Source organism: Apteryx rowi, unplaced genomic scaffold (genome assembly GCF_003343035.1).
Source record: "Apteryx rowi isolate R43461 unplaced genomic scaffold, aptRow1 scaffold_185, whole genome shotgun sequence".
Lineage (NCBI taxonomy): Eukaryota > Metazoa > Chordata > Aves > Apterygiformes > Apterygidae > Apteryx > Apteryx rowi.
The window spans coordinates 1,542,264-1,559,324 of NW_020448141.1; the positions used below are offsets into that span (position 1 = coordinate 1,542,264).

Sequence of the window (17,061 nt, forward strand, 5' to 3'; positions counted from 1 at the left end):
CCCTAAAGCAGCAAACGGGAGACAGCTAATCCATTTCTTTCTGAAAACCCATGAAGCGCCCACTAGGAGAGGTAAGAAATCTGTTGTATCTGCAGCTTAAAGGTAGAATTAGCTCCTCATGAAGGGTCACCCCAGGCCCATAAAAGGCTCACTCTCCTGATACAAGTGTTCATATCTGTGTAAAAATATGCACAAACTACTAAGAAAATTCCCCCCTTCTCGCCTGCTCCAAGCATATTAGTATAGCACCTCTTATAAAACTCCTTAAAAATAAACACTGTTCTCAGAACTATCAAAGACGCTTAACACAAAATACTTTCTGCAGGAAGAAACACATTATATTTCTAACTTTTGCCTCTAACACACCTGTTTAAGGATTTACCTCACACGGCTGAGAAAAACAACTTCTTTACCTCAGGTAAAAAAGCACAGAAAAAAAATCTAGGGAGTGTGGAGGAAAGGATACTTCTCCCTTCTTTTCTATATGTGTATGACAGGATTCATCCTGTATTTTAGGTAGCTAACCTGAATGCTGTTAATAGATGCCATCAGCACAGACAGGCTGACCTTATTCCTTTTAGTGGGTAAAAGAGTCCAGATTTTGGTCATCCAAATTGCATCTACACTAGATGCTAGGAGCAGACATCACAAATATTTTGCTAGACAACTAAACACATCGAAATGGGAAAATTAACTTCAATAATCTCCTCTTAAAGTTCAAAATTTGCAGTCCCCACGTGTTTGGATGTTTACATTTAACCAGTGATTTATGTAAGAAGCATCTCCAGTTCAGAGTGGGTATTACAGCCACCATCAATACACCTGCCCGGCACATACTGCCAGTCTGGGGCTTAGACAACAGAGCACTTGGTGAGAGAGGTAACCTGTTTAAAACAAGAAATCTAATTTCATCACACTTGGATGACTAGCTTCCTACAGGAAATGTATAGATGTCTCAACATCGATTTCTTTTTCAAAAGAAGTTAAATTGTTTTAAATTTTTGTCATAACCTTTAGTATAGGGAAACAAAATCATTGCCAAACATTTACAGATACAAACCACTACTAGCTCTGCTCTGTAACTTACTTTTTGTCTCTTTTCCTGCCCCCCACTTCTTTTTTACTTTAAGGATGTATTACATACAACATTTTTCTTTTAAAAACTCTTTACAGAATGTTACTAAATATATATTGATTTATTTCAGATTTAACATCCTTCCTGCTTTATCATTTCCATCCTTGCATATCATGTTAAAGATTGCTTGATATTTAATTACATCTGGTGTATTTAGGTTTGTTTAACAGTGAATTCTCACACTGCAAAAATATAACCAGCAAGGATGGAATGCAATTCTTAAAGTTATCTTATTTTTCTAGAACCTTTATAAAAAATACTGAGTTCTGGATTAGGACAAAGAGGGAAAACATGTTTTAAGAGTACTTCATGAGCTGTGGACTAAATCCTTTAAAACATTCACACCAAACAGTGGCAAAATTTGCCATTTTATTTGCCCAAAATCTTCTTAGGACAGAATTGGAAGCTGACATACTCAGTTCCTTTGAAAGCCAACAACTCCTCTGAACTTCTATTTTCAGTAAAATAGAAGTTTTCCCTAGGATGAGCTATACAGCATAGATCCTGCCCCTCCCTAAAGCTCATTCCAGTACATCTTTCCCTCCTTTCAAACTCTCACAGCTGGAACTATTTGAAGAAAACACAGCCAAATGTCTACAGGTGCATCATGATAAGGAATTTTCTCAACTCAGACTAAGAGTCTTTGTACAGTGTTGACACTGAAGGTTATTCTACAGCATGGAGGAATCCCACCAGGATACTGTCGCCTCGAAGACCGTGTACAAACAGTACAAACTTGAGTATCTCAGGTAATACGTATACAGTTTATAAGTAAACCAAGGCATCTGCTGATCTGGAGATGTCACTACAGCAAAGCTTAAGCTTTTCTGCACAAAACACATTTTTGATCAAAGTGAAGGCCCTACAGACATCTGAGACAGCAAACAAGCTAACGAACAGAGAAATCAACTTAACACGTAGGGAAAATGCTATTGGAGTAAGATAACAAATATTTTATTGCCATTTTATTCCTCCCAGAAGATAGGCAAAGAAGCCTGAAATGGTACTACAGTCAGTCCTCCGAGTTTTGCTGATGACTACTTACTTGCTGATATCCGGAGACTGCCCATCTTACAACCAGTCAATACATGAAATTAAATGGATAACAGGTTTTATCTGATGTGGCAATCCTGGGTCTTCAGAGTCTTGATGTAATCCACGGTGGCAAATTCTATATGATTTAAGAATCCTGGTATCCTACTTAAGACTTAAAATAGTCCATACTTTGACCTTCTGTTTATTTTGGCTAGGATATGTTCGCTACTATGAAGCCAAGTTCTTTCAATAGGAAAACAAAACTCAGGTTTCTGGAACACGGGACTCCCACGTACCAGACTTCACATGCATATGAGAGATGTTGCATCAAAATAAAGCATTTGCTCTAAACTAGTAACTACTGATTGTGGTCAGTTCCAAGAGACTTGTTCCCTCAATGGTCGCAGAATGGACCTCTTCACTTTATAATTATTTGGGGGGGGGGTAGATTTCTGCAAAGACTGACTAATTCACTTTAATGTCTGGAGACAGAACAGAGGAAAGAGGTGCCAGAGCTGGAATGTTCTCCCATGGAAACATAGCTGTTTAAAGGGATACGGGAGGATTCAGCAGAACAGGGAAAAAAGCTCCAAGAAATACTGCAAAAGCAGCATGAAACACTCCCCTTGCCTCCCTCCACATGCTGCCATCCTGCAAATTAAGTGTTTTTCTTTCAAATGTCCTGCCAGGTCCTTGCCTTGCATAGTCTTACAAAAAAATGCCATAACAACAATCGACCCCCAAACTGGGGACATATTTCAGAGAGATGGACATATCTGAGTAACGCAAGCTGAACTATGGCCAGACATAATTCTTGCCCTTCATCCATTTGGCAATGATAATTACAAAATTAATATTGAAGGTATGTAAGTACTACAAGGATGAAAAGGTAACAGCACTAGAAGTACTGGAAGGATGAAAAGGTAGCAGTGCTAACAAACCATAATAGAGTTAAAACTACAACGAAGGAGATCCAAGAAGAAACTAAACATGCTGAGAAATAGTTTAGTGCCACTGGCTGCAATTATGAAAAAGCAAACTATGAATGGTGGAGGTGAAGCTGCAGAATCTCGTTTATAACTTCATTTATGCTAACAGGTGGAGTTTTACCTCAAGATTTTCATTAAATGAGCATGCTGTCAGACTTATGATTGAAATATAGCATTAAATGTATGCTCCTTTTCTCCCTTTAGCCCTTTCCAAAATAAAAACCTGGCAAAAATCAAGCTGAACGGTAAGCCTTCTGGCTCCTACAAAAACAAAATTACTGCAGCTGCACACAAGCTTCGGCACACAAGCGGGTAGCTGGCACACACTGCCCTCAGAGCCTCTTTGAAGGTGTGCTTAGGAGGGCTGATGCACGATGGCACCAAATCCCTCCGCGCTGTTCACACATCCAGAACTTGCCCTCTCAGCAGCAGCATCCCTCCCCGCCAAGAGCCCATGACCGGAGCGACCCGCCGCTCCAGATGGGCCCGCTGGCCAGCTGGAGGGCAGCCCCGGAGCTGGCACCTGCCTGTTTCTCAAACGCAGGAGTGGGCTTCCCTGCCCCCCCCCCTTTTTAATTCCCAATTTTCTGTATAGGTGGATTTCAACTCTTCAAAACGCAATCAATACTTTTGCTCTGCAGCACAGCTTTGTGTAGTTTTTTCAGTACAGTTGAGTTCAAACCGATCAGCAGATTTTTATTTCTCTTCCTCCCCCCCCCCCATGACTAGTTGGTCCTATATAAAACAATGACGAAGCATTTAAAAACCTGAAAAAACATGAAAGGAAAACAAATTAGGAGCCATGTATTTGTGTTTTTTAAATTAAGGAAATGTTTCTAAATATTTTTGCCATGAAAGCAAACTGCTAGTTGCTCTTGAAGAGTCACTGTATAAATTTTTAAATTGCATATTAATTTTTTTTAGAAATCCTTTCAGTTCTTCTTAAAAGTGATTATTTTAGCAAAATGCTCAAATTTACGTAAGTTACTTCAATATTTGTTGGAACACTATTCATCAATGATCTCTTATAGATACATACTCATTCCGACAGAAAAGCTCTTGTATTCACCCCAATTACAGTAAAAAATCAAGATTAAAAGACCAACTCCAATAGTTACATTAGGACTGCAGCAGCTAACAGTCCCATGTTAATCTTTAAATACTTTGTGATATTTAAGACTATGACTTATGCACCACTGATCATACTGCATGGTAAGTCCCTTCCTAAGAGCTCTCTCACATGTTCACCTCCAGACCTCTCCGCTTAGTTCTAGTATGACGTTTTAAGATCCACCCTCCCTTATCCTGAGATATGGCACCCCATATTCTGGCCTATCCTGATGTGATATAGAAGGTAACAACACACTTTGTCTAGGTTGGTATCAACTATTCTATTCAATAGCTACATAGAAATACACTACATTAAATGGAGTTTCTAATCTTCACCTTAGCACGTTTCAAGAACGCTGTTCAAGATGCACCCCATATTCATCAAAGGCCAAGGAGCACGCAAGCCATCTACTCCAGCAGCCCCATTAATCCTCTTGTGGATGCGGGACAACATTCCTTGTTACCTTCTTTAATTGCTCTCAGAAAAATGATCCTCTTACTCTAAACTTCCAGAGAAACAGATTTAAGTTTTACTTGGTATCATTTTTAAAATGACTTATACACATGCAAACACTTTTGCCAGAACATCAAACTCCAAACCACATTAGGTTAAGCAAGCAGGCACTGCTAAGTTATTTTATTCTTGGAAATTCTAAACCCCTTACAAAACATCCTCTGATGAACAGCATATGCAAAAAACATGTTTTTTATGAAACAACAAAACAGCAGAACAGGAATTCAAGTTGTGAGCATCACTGCTACAGAGAAGCTTTTTGGGTACAGGATCAAGGAGAAGGGCAAGGAGAAGGGAAAATAAAGTAGAAGGCTACAGCAAATAAGTCAAGCGATGGGGCCTAAGAAGAGAGAATCAAGCTTAATTCTTGAAAAGGATGCCTGGCTTGAAACTGTTTAAATAGTGAGTCAGCCCTCCAATATTTAACCACAAATGCCTTCTAAAACTTGAGGCCCACAGCTCCTGCCAATTCTTCAAAGCCAGCTAAGTGCCAAAACTAGTAATTAAGTAAGTGGCACTGAGTTTATTTTTTGTAGTATTTTAATCTCTGAAATTTTGTTCATTCAAGCATTTTAGGAAAGGTTAAATTTTGCCTTAATATTTTGATACATTCTGCACACAGTCTTGTAATACATTAACAGAAATAACATTAAAAAACCTGCAAACTTTTTTTACTAGAAGGTTAAGCAGATGTAATAAGATTTATCAAAACTCAGGCCATGCCACTATGTTTTATAGAAAACTACAGTATCAGTTTATATTCTCAACATATGCCTTTCTCGTTCATCCATCCACTGATTCTTATTTCTCCATCAGCCAGTTCCTCCCAGCACTTGGATACAAGTAAACTGGCCTTACCTAAACATCTAGCTTTTGTAGCTGTTGTTGTTGGTTTTTTTTTTTTTTTTTTTTTTTGGGGGGGGGGGGTTTGCCCCTTGATACTAAAACGGAAATTCCATTCTCACAAGATACTATTAAATCTGGGTTCTTTTTGAAATAATTTGTCTTCTGTATTTACCACTTCTCACATTTCTGCATAGAACTCCTTCACATTTAAAAGACTTGATTTTCTTAGCTCTGTTTGCTCTACATGACTCTTCTTGTGCTTCTTGTACATTTTTTCTCCCTCTTTAAGGATCAGTTCTAACAATTACTTAACTTCATCTACCCTACCACCCCAATTTGTTGTATAAAAGGGGAAGATTAACAATAGCCATCTACATCTGCCCTCTAAACAAGGTCTGTATAGACTCTTCACTGGTAGCTGATGAGAAGTAAAATCCATGATCTTAGGACACCTTTTGTCACCACTGAACCACATCTGTTGAAAAGGAGACAGGTTAAATTTTTTTCTTTGCATTTGCAATAAATAAGAGCACATACATATACATTTAGTTAACGTGGTGATTTGTTAAGTCATGGAAACTTGACTGTGTAGATGCCTGTCCATGCTTTGGGCTGTAGCAAGTGATTAAAATTCTGATTATGAGGGTCTTCCCAGCAGATTTAAGTAAAATCCAACTGTAATCATAATTTTGCTCCCAAGCAACCATTTTCCTTTGTTCACCGCTGAATCTTAGTGTTAACTTATATGCACTTAAATAATTCGTCACTCCCTGATATATCTTCATCAATATTGAATACTGTTTTGTTAGGGTTTTAACATGCTCCCAATTAATCCAGTTGATCCATGCCCTAAAAGACTCTTCTCCTATTTGAGATGGAAGTTATCAAAAACTGTAATTTTCTCTCCACTATACAGGTAGATCAAAGTCCCATTAAACTAAAAATCTTTATTTCTTAGTGTCTTATAAGTAATACAGGTAAGTGGTCCATTTCTTTAATATTATATTTTCAGTTTTTAAATAAGCTCCACTTTGGGTCTTAAAAAAATGTTTCCTTCATGAGCCCTGCTGAACATTGAACAGAAATGTCTATAGACCTGAATCTCTCAGTGCAGAGCCCTATAAATCTTCATTTTATTATATGACTACTATACTACATTTGACAACTGCTGCCCAATGTTAACATCATGCAGCATTTTCATTCAGCAGAAAATAAACATACCCTCTTACAGAATCCATAATGACTTAACTCTCCTCTAAATATTATAAAAATTTGTAAAAGTAATATTAGACTGGTATGACATGGAATGCTGTGAGTGAGTGAGTGTGTAAGTGTAAAAAATGGAAGAAACAGCAAAACAAGGGTTAAAAGAATAAAAGCTGATAAGTCTTAAAGGATATAACAGATCGGTCAAAAACTATTTTGTTACCACCAAACAAGAGGAACCACAGAGGTGTCATGAGGACTGGATTGGCCCTTTTCAGTAGTCCTGTGCTGCTGAAAAGGCATCCTGGCCAGACCACCTGGCCACACATTCTGGTGCTTGTGGAATATGTGAGTGTGAGAGTGCAAGTGAATGAAATTTTTCAGAGAATGAGTGTCAACTTATTTAGAGATTAGATGAATAAATATCACCGCCCCCTTCTTTAGGATCTTGCACTGAATTTTGTCCAACAATTCTCCTTAGAATATAACCAAATTTTTCTTTAATTATTATTTTAATATAACATATCATATCTACTGGTTTTATTATAAAATTAATTTGAGTAACCATTTGCTCTCTTCTACTCTCCAAAATAACATTCCGACGTAAGAATGCATGCTTTTCTCACAAATTCAGGAATTTTAAAATTCCTCAATGCCACTGGTCGTAGACCTCATGATTTGCTATTATTTGCATCTTATTTTTATTGTTTTTCTTTTTCCCCAGCGTCACCTTTCTAAATCTCAATCAACAACCTATCATTACTACCTGAAAAAGCATATCTGGGGTGAGATGATCAGAAGTGGAGAAAAATGAAAAAGCCTGATTTTATTCTTTGTGTAAGAATTAATTCTCCCTAAGACATTAGTGAAAGCTATTCCTCAGGCACTCCATTTTCCCAGGTTTGTAGATTTAAAAACTGCTTGTATAGCAAAGGTGCTGCCTTTGAAGAATGGGCGTCAAAAAAGTCAAATATGCTTTTATTTAAAGAAATCTTTCCATAAGAACCCTTTCATCAACAAGTTTGACCAGGTATCTTCTAGAAAATCATTTCTGTAGAAGTTTTTCGGGTTTAAACTGTCAGAGTGCATGACACAGAACTTTTATATTCTGGTATCTTCTACTGGACAGAAAATTCATAATTCTTTAAATTAAGAATAAAAGTCATATTCAGTTTTGGGTACAGGAATTATCATCTTTATCTCAAGTGGAAAATAATCTTTCAGGAAAAGAATGAACCTTTCTGAATTCTGGTCTCCATAGCACATGCATGTTTTCTAAGAACTACAATGCCTGAATGTGTGCAGCACATGGATTTCTAACACAGTAGTCATTCCTCTTCCTTTAGTGTCGCACAAAGACATTTTACAACCAGCTCCCATCTGCCTGTTGCTTCTCCAGCCCTCTTTGGTGCATCATTTAGAGCAAGATCAGCATTCATAAGTGCATCTGAAGATTCAGCTATCTCTTTGAATGAGCAAAGTGAGTGATGCAGCTCAGTAAAAAAAAAAGATTTAGGAAGTGAAAGGTGCAAGAAGTGCATTGAACTCTCCTGGTGATGGGACAGGAGCCTTAAGTTTCAGAAGTCTCAACCAAACCACATGTACCTCCATCCCCCCGGGCTATGGGGAATTCTTCAAGTACTGTACACAGTGTCAAATGTTACCCTCAAAGTCTTATTATTTCTTTCTCCACCAACAGCATTCAGTGCTTTATGTGCAAGTTCACACTGACTTTGTGATTCTGTATTATTTTATGAAAAAATCTTACGTGCTGTAAACTTCTGCAACTTCTAGATATTAAGAATGAGGTCAATGGAATTTAAAGTACCACACTAAACTTCAAACACTCTCATATACGGAAAACAAGCTGATTTGGTTTACAGCTAGCATGAACAGGCTTGTCCTTGCCCATTCATTTGGCTAATATCTGATACCTATACTGAGTGCCTATTTTCATTTGTAAAGGATTAATTCTAGAGACTGCTGAAGATGCCAAGTCTTTACTACCATTACCACGCACGACTAGGTCAAAGCAGCACACTTTGAACATGGTAGCAATTCCACAACACAATCTTGTCTTTACTTGGCACTAAAGCCCCAAAACGTACCCTCATTGGAAAACGCATGCATTAAAGTTAAAAAAGAGGGAGGAAGAGAGAGAGAGAAGGAAAAATCCAGCATGTGTGCTCCTCTAATACACTGCATTAAGTCTTCAAGTATTATACTCTTTAGTTAATAATACTACCCAAATAGATCACTGTTCTGTGCCAGCTGTGCTATTTATGTGATATTGAAGTAGCACCACTTGGTAGAGTACATTAGCTTAAAAGGTACAAACAGTAGCTCTTCTGTTATACTTCTCATTATTAAACTTCAGAAATGCCTTCAAGCACGAAACTGAAATAAATGTACTACTACGAAAGCCCTGCAGAACTCCACAGAAGTCAGTGATTCTGAAGTATTATTTGAAGTTAACTTCTCCAGGGGCTAAAGCAGACAAGTTGTCTCCATTAAGAAGAGAGTCCCTATTCATACTCCACCCACCAAATCTATTAAAGCAGCATTCCTCAAACAGAAGTTCCCAAGCTCAGGGCTCGTTTAACTTTCCAATTGCAATGGAGAATTGCAAGGGTGCTGCTGGAGAAGAGGGGAGAGGTGATGGCTGAAAGCAGGCAGGAGTAATGCAGTGGTAGTGCAGAGGGACTGCAGGCGGTGCACAGAGCAGGAGTATGAGGACTCCCAGGCCGCTGGGAAACACACAGACACCTTTCAGAACATCAAGCGCCTGGCCTCAGGAGGCCTCACAGCAACCCAAGTCAGAGGAAGAGTGATGTGAACAGCAGTGTGCTCCCCTGCCCACTCCCAGCCACAGGTGAGCACTAGCTCTCATCAGTCTCCATGGTGAGCTGCTCCATGGAGCATGGCCAGCAGAAAATATATTTTTGGAAGGTTATGTTTCAGCCAGTTGAGCTTCCTGAACTGCCTCCCCACTGGCCTAGTGACAGAGCTGGCAAAACAGAGAGAGAAGGCAGGAACATGCAGTGCAGGTGGTGAGAGCAAGGCTACCTCTCCCAGCTGCAGCTGCTTCCTGCTTAGCTCAGCTGCAGCTTCAAGCCATACCCAAAACACCATCACAGCTCCATCTGCACAACTTGACCCGAGATAAATCGACTTTTATGTCCCTTCTCCAGCTAATACGTACAATATCTCAGCCTACATATAAGTAGAACATCACTTACTGCCGCTGAGAAATAAAATACAAAGAACTGATAAAAACCCATATCCACCTGCATTTCAGCTGTCTCAGGCTGCACTTTCTAGAAATGCTTTTTTAGTTACCCATCCCTCCCATGCACCAATACTTCATTCATAACTGATTTGGATTGAAAATAATCATTATTTTCCTTGCTGGGTTATTTTTAATCTGGACCAGCTTCCTAATCAGGTTCACCACACAAGCACACAAACCCAAGGAAGGGGGTGGGCACTGTTTACAACCAACAGCAGCGCAAAGAGAAACGCCTGTGAAACTACACCCACACGCACCCCTCTGTAGTTACTCTATTCTGTGCTGCAATTAAATAATCAGTCATACCTTCATGTCAACGAAAACGCACACAAAACTTGAAAGAACGGAAAGAACAGATGAACACAGATTTAAGCAACAAGAGCATTAAAAAAGTTCAGAGTCTGACCCATCTGCGGGACTTTGGGGAATGAATGCACCAGATAAAACATCTGTTCTATTATTAAACTCCAATTTTCTGATAAAGCCTGGAAGAATCTGAATAATGGGGCAGGCAAAACGTTAGAAAATACAGCAAAGTACAAACTGGTCAGAAAAAAATACTTGGAATGTTCATACTTAATTCAAAGAACAACAAATTATATTGCTTTTAAGTGGTCGCAAATGAATACACATACCAAAATTGTAGTTAAGTATATTCAAACATGATTTCAACAGTAAGACCAAAGAATCGTCCAGTAGTCTCATGCTTAAGAAAATCATGTTTATTAGCTCATCTTGATAAGATTTATAATCAGAAAGAGTTACGTATTTATTAGTGTTAAACTCTCCTTATGAAAGCTGACAATTCATTAATTTGCTTCTTCGAATCTTATCTTGTGCTTCAGATTCAAGATTCTCACTTTCATTATGCCAATCCCGAAAGACTGAAGAAATTCAGATCTAGTCCCCTGGGAAAAAAAAAAAATCTGAAACTATTTCAATTTACTGTTTGGTTTTAGACCTTTTAATCAAGAAAGCTTTTAAGTTTCTCTTCAGGCTGGAAGACTAGAAGTTTTCCTTATAAGCATAAACTAAACAATCTCATGCAATTACTCAATTCCAGAAGCTGGAGTTTCAAGAAAACACCAAGTATTTTTAGAAATCACATCTCAATACTTCACTTTCAAATCTTTGAGCACCCATTCTTCCTCCTTCGATAGCCAGGTACCTTGTAACGATGTAAGGCTGCTGCCACCAAGACTATCACACATAAAGTACAACTCAAATACACTTCACCTTTTACAGAGCCCTTTCATTTTTAGAGCTTTAAGCTAACCGCAACAAGCACCCATCCAACAGTTTTCTAGAAGATGACAAGTGACTTCTTGCTGTTTCAATTATGCAACCCATTTGCTCTTTCAGGGATAAGTTGAAGTCTGTCCAAAGTATGATGCAAAAAACAATCGTTCACAAATTCTACAACTATAGCAATGTGATTTTGTGGCTGAAAACTCAAGAGGTCTTTAAAGAAAGACATACAGCATGGTTTGTTTAAAAACACAGGATGTAACATGTTTTGGCATAAAAACCTTTAAATAACAATCCCATAAAGCTTGATGGCACTTTGACAACGATGGAAGGAAAACACTGTCAACAAAAATCTATTCCAATTCACTCAATTCTGAGAACTATATTTGTATTTTAAATTTAATACTAGATTTGCTCGACTCAATATCTTAAAATAGACTTCATCTACAGACCAATGCAAACAAAAATAATTCCAATTCAAACAGATATTTCAGTTGACTTACTAACTTCCTTCTGGATTTACTATTCCATGTGAAAACTCAAAGCAGTAAAAACACCTGTATGAAGCACTAGCTTCCCTTGTTATTTTTTTCTACTCCAGGTCATTAGCATCTCTGCAGTAAAACTATACATTTTAACAAATTTTATTTCAACTAAGAGAAATTACTTGTTAACATTTAAAAAATATATATATTTACAGGATCTTCTCACTCCCCACAACACATTTCAGCTGCTCAGGAAAGCTCACAGACTGAAATGCAAACAAATGGGGGTTGGGGGGAAAGACTTTTCTTTGGTGCACTTTGTTGGCTTTCTGTAAGCAAGGTACAGGGGAAAAGATTGCATCTGGAGTCAGAAACGAAACACACTGCTGTGCTAGTTAGAGTACAGAAATGCATCTTTTAAAAAAAATCCTTTTCTCTTAAGAAAGGTCCACAGAGTGACAACTCTGGAGGCAAATCCAGACCCACAGTCTACCCAGAAGAGGGCTAAGTATCCTCAAAGACCAACTTTCAAAGACAGTGTACTAAACTTTGCAACGGATTAATAATGTAACTATATAGAACAGAACTAGCTGATTTAGTTATAAATGCAGAACTCGGCTAGACAGACTGAAAGTCTCTGAACTGCAGATCAGAGCAGCTTAGAAGTGATATACAAATCGTACACTAACAATTTCCATCTACAACTGACAGACACATAAATCAGGTGCTCCACATGCTAGGAAAAAAAATTTTTTTTTTTTAATACTTTTTCAGCACAATAGAATTCAAAAGTTCTAAGCCAGCTACATTGAAACAGCACTGTCCACAACAGAGGGTATTTTTTATTAGTTATCATAATTAAATACTGTAATTTAATAAAATACATGTTCCTCAGGATTTACTATTAGCTGAACACTGACACCTGCACCCCGTGTGTTGTTTTCTTCCATGAAGAAATGAATTAATGACTTTTGATGTGTTGAAGAGAGATGTGGGATTTTGCCAGATACCTGAGCTGTTCTGTCCTGAACAAATAAGCTCTTTAAAAATGGATTATGATGAGATTTCTGGCTTTAGAAGTTCCAGTTTAATAAATACTTGCACTCAAAAAGCATTGGTCCAATGGAGGAAAAAAAAAAACAAAACTGTTTACACTTCAGGATGAGCTAACCTGATAGAATCTTTGAGAATAAAAAAAATCTGTTTTTAAAGACTATTATTAAGTATAAAAAACACCAAATAATTAAGTATACAATAGAGACATGATAATTAATGTCTGTAATAAACTGACAAGAAAACTGGTGAAGCATTGATTTCTTGAATGGCTCTGAAATCAAGGTCAGATACCTTTTGGGAATACATTTAGGTAGAAAGTTAACTGGTCTCAATTCAACAGTAAATGGGTGAGATGTAGTATCTTATCACAACAAAAAGGAGTCAGTAAGTTATTCCAACTCTAGCCTTAAGCAACTTAAGACTAAGAAACAATGTTGACATTAAAAAAAACCCTCCAATATTTAAAAAAATTTTAAAGCAGTTTTAGAATAAAAACTACATTTGAACTTGGTGTTATAATATATTCCTTCCATAGAGCACATTTTAGTATATCATGCTATTACATATTAGACTGATCAAATTACAGAACTGATTACTGAGTATCTTAAAACATGGAACAGTGGAAATAGCATCTATGAATGCATACGGTTTGAAAACGTGTGCATCTTCGGATAGAAAAAAATCAAAATATTTGCTATGCAACAAAGCTATGAAGTTTGAAGTGTAAACTCTAAGGTTTCATTAACATAACTGGTATTTTCGTTCTAGTATCTTTGATAATGAGTATCACCTGCACAATAAAGAAATAAAAAAATCACTATACTTGCTTATAAGAGGAAGTTTTCCAGAGCACACAGTCCAGATGATAATATCCTATGCCTATCCTAAGGCATGATTACAGAGAGCGATCTTTCTTCCTCTTCTGCCTATTTTAAGTTCATTTTTCTTCTGACTTTCCTATACCATCCTGTCTCCTGACACAGGGACTTCTAATGGGCAATACCCTGAAAACAGCACCTGGCCCTTCTGTAGCAAATTTGGGGTTTAGTGAATCAGTGTGGTGATCAGTATCATCATCCACTGCAGTGAAGAAAGCCAGAAAGTCAGACGAAGCCTGACAACCGCTCCAGATAACAGGACCAGAGGCAGCCACAGCAAGGACTTGTGGGTTCCAGGACTTTTGGAAACTCTCTGTACACCACACTGGACTTTCTTTCCTACACTGACTTGACCTCTCCTTTCTCTTACAGTCTTCATTTCACCTCCTCTCACCACACTACATCTCCATTATCTACTTCCCATTCCATTTTCTTTGTTTAGCTTTTCCCCATCTACAAACCGATCTAGCAACCTGTTAGGAATGCTTGTTCCCACCACTTCAGTCAGCCTGCTTATGTAATACATGCATTTTTTCTTATTTTGTGTCCATCTTATCCATTTAGACTGTAAACTCTAAAAAATAAAATAGTAGGCAACCCCTGTCCTGCAGATATTTATTCTGCAGCTAACACAAGAGAGACTTAATTTCAGTTGACCATTACACACACTAACAAACATGAAAACTTTATGGCCAGTCAAAATTCCTTGGTAGTAACTTCTCTATCAATCCGAAATGGCACCCCCACCTTTTACGACACAGCTATCTTGTTGGTTTTGTCTGTCCCCAGTCCAGTGAAGACGTGCTCTGTCCAAGAACTGGCAATGAACAGACTCATTTCAACTATTTTAAAACAGTGTTACGCTTACTGTACAATTTAAGTTACTTGCAGTTCACCCTTAATTTGAGTATAAGCAGTTATGAGTTTTTACATGTAACTCTGTACTTCAACAGAGGTATTAAGTGATATTGTACTACATACAACCATTCAAAACCGCAACTGTAAAGACATCAAACATATAGCTGATGGGTACAGACTTGGGGAGGGAAAAGACTGTACAACTACAGTCAGAAAACTTGACTTAGACAAAGCTTCCTAGGGAACTGCAACTATATCTTACTTACAGCCAATACACAGTGATTAGAAGGGGTTTGGGGGTTTTTTGTTTGTTTTGTTTTTTAAAAAACCTTTAACATAAATGAACTGCAAGAATACAAGGGACAATGGAAGAAAAGGTAATAGCTTTTGACCTTGAAATAAAGACAATCAAGACATACAGTGCCAAAAGTAGCTTACTTGTCCTATAACAACTATATTCTTAGAGACAATACAACTAGCAAGTCCAAAGGTCCATCTACTAGAGTCTCAATTATGTGAGATTAAAATCTTTTCCATAACTGTTTTTAGAGTCGCGCTAACATAGTAAGGTAAAAAGGGCATCTTGTCTACAAGCCTCCCGCAGTCCCCTCACCATATGAAGTCTATATTAGGGAAAGTTTCTGCAGCAAGAAGAGAAAACAGATCAGGAGAGCATGCACCCAACAAACATTTCAAGAAACAGTTATTGCACAGTAAACAAAGTTGAGCATATGTCAGCATGGATTACACTGTAAATGACCAGCAAGAACTTCAATGAATGGTCATCAGGATGGTGCAACTCATTTCTATCAAATACACAAAAATTATCACATCAGTCTTCCCTAGTGGCCCAACAGGCTTGTCATCTTGTAAATTGGGCATGTTTGGAAACAGATTAAAGAGCATGCTTGACTGGTTAAGCGAACTTTGGTCATCAGTTGTTTTGAAACATTAATTAGCTGGTCCTAGAATGCACAGGATTATCCTATTTAAGTTTAATGAAGGAAAAAAAAAAAAGAAAAGGTGAATCTTTACCAAAGTTGCACACAATAAACAGACAGAAGGACATGATCTTTTGTACCCATCAGTATGGTAATGCAGACACTGACACTTCTAGAGCATGCCATTTTTCCTTTCCAAAGCTCTCCTGCACACAGAAAGAAGCCAGGTAATACAACTGATTTAAAGCAGAATGAATTTTACATGTGGTCTCATCACATACAAATATACTATTGATCCGCTAACTCTGAAATAGGCTTCTAGCCTTCATTTCATAAAAAGAAATAATCACTTTGAGCTTTCTAAAAACCTTAAGGCACCAACTTCCAGCCTGTGCCTCTGTCTCTTCACTGCTATTGCTAGATGTGCAAGCAAGACAAACAAATATTATGTTAGTAATAAACACAGGTTCTCAAAAAAAAAAAAAAAAAAAAATATCCATATGATCTCTCCTCCTTTCTGCCATGGTGGAGGAGGCTTGCAAGAGGGCTCAAGTACCAGTCGCAACACATCTGTGAGGAATATCATGATGAAGATTATCTTTTCATGTGAGTTTAGACAAAAAAAAATTAACAAACATGGTCAAACAATTTAACAATAGCACAGGCATGTATACCATAGTCTGTGCAAGCTTTTCCATACAAATTGACCTAAATATATTAAGGCTATTTATTAAAATGTCAAACAGTATCAAAATAAATATAAACCATTAAAGTTTGACATTTAATGGCAACTAATATAAATCTTAATGTAATTCAGATTTATATGCATTTTCCAAGTCATTCCTTAAAAGCCACATCTTCAGTTATAAGAAACTGATGTTTTCAAATTAAAAATATTTATCTTTAGTTTTTCTTGCTTATTTATTCGATCAATGAAAAAGACAGCAATAGGAATAGCAAAAACAGATGTTATAATATGTGACTGATATCACAAGCTTGCTGCTGGCTCAGTGCAAAGTGTGGGTTCTCAGTTGTCTTCAAGCAGCAGGGACAGACAGGACTTTTCTGGAGAAAACAAAAAAATTCCTGTGAACGGTTGTGTCCAAGATCATCCCTTACAGTTAGTAAAGCTACAAGTTAGTATTAAGAATTTAAGTTTTGTGTAATAAACATTCCATCACTCCAAACTTTACAGTGAGGAGAGATTTCAAATAATTTGGCATCTTAATTTAGTCTGCATATCAAAACAACATTACTAATCCAGGCAGACAGAACAAGGGCAGGCTGCACACAACCAAAAGCACACTTATTTTTATCAGTAGTAACAAGTATTCATACCGAAAAAAGAAACATTAAGGTTAAAGAAAAATGGTGCTCCTTCTTTTCTTACAAACACACACCCGTGTTAATAAGGTGCTCACACATTTTATGCCTTTCAGAAAAAAAATTAACATTACAGGCAGACATCTTT

At 37.4% G+C, this 17,061-nt stretch overlaps 1 protein-coding gene across 3 annotated transcripts in view; it reads right to left on the bottom strand.

The window, feature by feature from the left end:
* FRS2 (fibroblast growth factor receptor substrate 2) overlaps window positions 1–17,061 on the bottom strand; it is a 55,372-nt gene that overhangs the window by 18,230 nt on the left and 20,081 nt on the right. The window lies entirely within an intron of this gene.